General features: G+C 37.7%; 1 long non-coding RNA gene across 1 annotated transcript; it reads left to right on the forward strand.

Moving 5' to 3' along the window:
- The first annotated feature begins 1,757 nt into the window (after nucleotides 1–1,757).
- Nucleotides 1,758–3,347, forward strand: LOC146683754 (uncharacterized). Its single transcript, XR_014917636.1, has 3 exons — nucleotides 1,758–1,832; nucleotides 2,918–3,010; nucleotides 3,147–3,347. It is a non-coding gene; the product is annotated as an uncharacterized LOC146683754 (long non-coding RNA).
- Nucleotides 3,348–5,227: the final 1,880 nt, after the last annotated feature.

Here is a 5,227-nt window from a genome sequence, read left to right on the forward strand (position 1 = left end):
TCTTTACAAATCCTACCATGTGAATTCATGGATTTTTTTTTCACATTCTGTCTCTCACAGTTGAAGTGTACCTCTGGTGCAAATTACTGACCTCTGTCATCATTTTAAGTGGGGGAACTTGCACAATCGGTGGCTGACTAAATACTTTTTTGCCCCACTGTACAAGCTTGTAGCATGAGCGATAACCTTGTGTTTTCTGGTATTCCAGAATCTGCTGGAGAGGAATCAGAAACAAAGGTGAAAAGCTTCATTAAAACCCACCTGAAGCTGCTGGAGGACAGTGTGAAAAACATCGCCTTTGAAAGAGTGCATCGTAAAAGGGCCTTGAGGTTGGTGACCGGGAGACCGCCTCCAATTGTGACCATATTCGTCCACTTCAAACAGAAGGAACAGGTGAAGAGTTGCAGCAGGGAGCTGAAAGGAAAGGACTTCAGCGTGAACGACCAGTTCCCCAAAGAGATCCTGGAACGACGCTAGGTCCTGTTCCCAGTCCGACGTAGTTTCATCCAGAGAGGCTCCCGCGCTGTCATCGCGGACCGGCTCTACGTGGACGGACAGCTCTACCGCGACCCCAGCACCACTCCGTGGTTATATTGACTATATTGATAACAATCCGCTACACTCTTTTCTTATCCACTCACAATCTCTCCTTTAACATGTGTTTAGCCTAGCAATATCAGTATGATGTCATAGCAGATATAACATATAATTGGAATGTTTCTGAGGTTTTTTCTTTTCTTTTTTTGTTGTCACTCACCATTCTCGTGGTTTCTTTCTCTTTTCTTTCACTGTGTCGATCACCTACTTCCCCTCTCACCTACAAACAACACCCTCTATTTCTACATATTCGCACACTACAATCATGCAAACACATCCGGTCAACGGCAGCACATTTACAACAGCCTCACAAGTGCACACAGACTTATAGGACACACACGCAAGCCACGCTTGCTCATATAAGTTAATATACACACACATAGACTCATGGAGCCTCTCGCCAAACATTTTAATTCTTTCTATTTACAAACAGGTAATGTGTTTCCATTCTCTTCACCTGTCTAAACCCGTATGGCATCTTTAGCCATACACACAAACAAATATGGGCACACTAAGGTTTGTCACATGCAATGTAAATGGAGCAGGCACCAGAGAAAATAGGTTAAAGATATTTAACCAGCTCAAGAAAACTACAAGCAGACGTTTTATTACAAGAGACTCACAGGGCTGTCACAGGTTTAAATGAACTTAAAACACCTGACTTCCCTAATGTGTTCGCAGCCTGTTATAATTCTAGACAAAAGAGATTAGTAATTTTAATACATAAAATGTTCATTTTACAGTACTCAATACAGTTATAGTTCCAGAGGGTAGATTCCTAATTATTAAACTATCTACACTTAACAAAAAGCTATGTATTGTAAGTATATATGGTCCAAATGTTGATGACCCCTCATTCTTCCACAGATTCTTTAGTGCACTCTCTGAACACCTCTAAGAAATGATACATTGATGTTGCTAGCATTATGTAAACGTTTTATGTTAAAATTAATGTCACCAATTGATTTTTAACTCTAAACACAAGGATATTGTTTTGATTTTAATTAATAACACAATATTTCAATACAACAAAATGCAGTACATTAAATCCAACGTAAAAAGTTCATTTAAAATGAACAGCACTTTAATTTGAAGAGGATTGTCCTAACTGGCTCTCCGTACTTCTCAGTTTGCACATGTGCAGTGTGGAAGTTTGAACAACTGCCATTTTCAACCGAAACTTGCATCATGCTCAGAAGCCTGGATAAAATCCATTGCCATTTGAGGATTATTTGGTAAGTACAACCATTTAAGGATGACAAATTTGGTTAATGTGTACTAAATGATAAACATCCGACATTTTCGGGAGTACTTCTGTATGTTTTATTTTAAAACAAATGATGTCTGGTAAATTTTTTTTTAGCATTCTAGCTTGTATGCCTCTCACAGGTGTTAGTAGTCAGGCATTTAACAAATATTATTGGGCCCACTTCGGTGTAATTTCCCAAAATGTTTTACGATTCATGTTAAGCTGCAACTTGCCTACTAAGAACTGCAGCTTTAAAATTACTCCCAACATCTACCGCGCATGCTCCCTGGTGTCAGTAATGAGCACCAGGAGCGCCAGCGATCCTATCCGTTTGAAGAATGAAATATATGTATAGTGTATTTTAGAAACATGCATCAAATAAGTTGCTACATTGTTTGAAGGAATTCTACCCCGTGTTGATATCTGGTTTAGTGTTAATATCAGTGATTAAAGTGTAAGACATGCATTTATCTTGTGTCATTAAAATGCAGCATTATGTGTAATACAGCTATATGTAATGCATTTAACTCCTTGTATCAGTTCCATTGATTATCAAAGTGACAATTTGTGTGTTCCCCCCTTCATTTTATGTTGGTCAGCTAGTTCTGTCTGTCAGTAGATGCAACAAAAGTGGCTCAGATGTGATTGTGGTTACTGGTATCTTTTATTGTAACTCTTGTTATCGTAATAAATACCAGAAAATATTGTGATAGGATTTTGAATCCATATTGCCGAGTTCTAATCTTCTATTTCATTTTAACATTTTTAGGGGTACAATTAATAATTATATTGTTGAACAGTCTAGAATTGATTAAAGCAAAAGTGAAAGCTTTCATGTATTGTCAAAATTGAAAAGCTTCTAGTTTTGTGTTCATATATTTGTTGATCTGACTCAGAAGAGTCAGTGCCTAACCAATCATTAACCTCACTGAATGTCACTAATGTGAGTTGTCAAACATTGTTTAATTACTCATCGCTAATCACTCATCTGTTAATATTTTTGACTTTGGTTTGGGAAGAGGTGGAAAAGAACCAAAATCTTGTCTCACATTGAGTTCTTATCTCCACCAGAATATCAGCATTGATGTTCGACGGGAATGCGTTCTAAAAACTATCTGTGTCTACTTAAATAAAAAGCCAGATGACCTGTTCAAGGAATTCTTGGTAAGTTAGAAAAGGGGAAAGATCAGTTTGTTTGTTTGTTTTTTTTAAATTTGGGATAGTAAATTGAAGGTGGGCTCATTTGTTCATATGTATCTATATGCAATTAGCTTTCCCCCCCCTTTGTTTTCATTTTAAGGATGTGGATCTTAGTGCAAGAAGAGAAACGGAGCAGCTGACTTTAGGAGTCTGTGTTGTCAGACATGAAGGAGCAGACTCTGCAGATACACCTGAGGACATTGGTGTCATCATAGAAGGATACACTGTGCTGAAAGCTCTTAGTGATGTGGCAAAGGGGTGTGCCCTCCTGCTTGGACTAATCTACAGTCTAAATCTGAGGTACCCAAAACACCTGAAATACATATTTGAATTTCTTCAAAAGGTGCTGATGGAGTTGGATGGGAACAACTTATCCATGAATGTGTAAGTTCTGAAAAACAAACTGCTTGAGTGAAACAGCCTGCACTGAACTATAGAGGACACTGAACTGGTTACAAGATTCTCAAACCCATCTCCTTGCACTTTATAAACTGTTCAGTTTGAATTCCGCAAGAACTTCTGCAAGGCCTCGTACTTTTTGGCATGCTTTGTTCATGTTGAACTTTTACCACCATCCAGCTACATTGAACAAGACTGCTCCTAAGTTTGGACTTCATTTTAAGTTTTGGAAAAAAAAAAGTTTTTTTTAAATATGGACAAAAATGCCACTAAAATCATTTCTACTTGTTGTTTATAGGACTGTATTGTGAGTTTTCCATTGTACCCGAAGCAAGTTTAAATTAAGTCATGTTAATGTTAAAAATATTGGAATCACAACACTTTCCAGTTTTAATAACTTGATTTTAACATTCTGTATTATGTCTTCCTGTACTTAATATGCACTTGCATATATGTGAAGATATTTTTGTTTAGGAAAAAGGCATTGATCTAGAATTTTGAACAGCTCAAAGTTTGCTTCAGCACATTTTACACCAAGTGTTATTAAAGTTGGGTTAACTGAATAAAATTGTGTTTGATTTATTCAATTTACTTTAAATAGAGTAAGTAATTTAATCCTATAGTTTCATTAGAGCTCGTTTAGGGTTAGTCAATTTATCAGATGTACTTAAAATTTGTTGTTCAAATTAAATGTGTCATACATTTTAGATTTCACTAACCTAGTTGTGTGGAACCGGTTGACATAACTGGGTGGAGTAAATGCAACATCTTATTTTATAGAGTAAGTAGGGCTTGTTTTGGTTGAGTAGATTTTATTTAGTGTTGTCAATTTAAGTCAACATGTTAGTTAGATCAACATTATGATATTTAGTTAATACAACACCATTCTTGTGATTTGCATTTAATTAGCCAAAGCTTGACAGATGTACTTAAAATTTGTTGTTCAAATTAAGTGTATCATACATTTTATATTTCACTAACCCAGTTATGTGGAACCGGTTGACATAACTGGGTGGAGTAAATGCAACATTTTATTTCTTAGAGTGTATAGATTGCACACTTGTTCTTGGGGGCGACCTCAGCATGGGACTAAATGAAGAAATGCATAGGCTCAGACTTTGTAAAATATTTTATAAAGTCTTTTATAAAAGAGTGGACTCTACGTTTAGACTCCTGGCACTCCTGGAACCTCAGCATTTGTTCTCTGGGAAGCAGGGAAAGCTGTGATGAGAAGTAAAAAAAAAAAATAATTCTTTCTCATCACATAAAAAGAAAGAAGAAAACAAAAATATTCAGGAGCTGGAAAAAAACCATTAAATCATTAGAAGAAGCCTACATGTCACACCAAGATCAGGAAATACTGAACAAAATACACAAAACAAGACTAGAATTAAATGAAATTATTAATAAAAAAAAAAAAACCTCAATTCCTAGTACAAAGACTTCGCTTGCAGAATTTTGAACGCAGTAACAAATCCGGTGGATTTCTAGCTAACCATCCATCCATCCATCTTCATCTGCTTTATCTGGGGCCGGGTCGCGGGGGCAGCAGCCTAAGCAGAGAAGCCCAGACCTCCCTCTCCCCAGCCACCTCCCCCAGCTTATCCGTGGGAACACCAAGGCATTCCCAGGCCCGCCGAGAGATATAATCTCTCCAGCGTGTCCTGGGTCTGCCCCGGGGCCTCCACCAACCCCAGGAGGCGCCCAGGAGGCATCCTTGTCAGATGCCTGAACCACCTCCTTTCAATGTGGAGGAGCAGCGGCTCTACTCTGAGCCCCTCC

This window comes from Copadichromis virginalis, linkage group LG22 (genome assembly GCF_057382275.1).
Source record: "Copadichromis virginalis isolate Kocher_CV1m ecotype Utaka linkage group LG22, C_Virginalis_male_GT1.1, whole genome shotgun sequence".
Taxonomy (NCBI): domain Eukaryota; kingdom Metazoa; phylum Chordata; class Actinopteri; order Cichliformes; family Cichlidae; genus Copadichromis; species Copadichromis virginalis.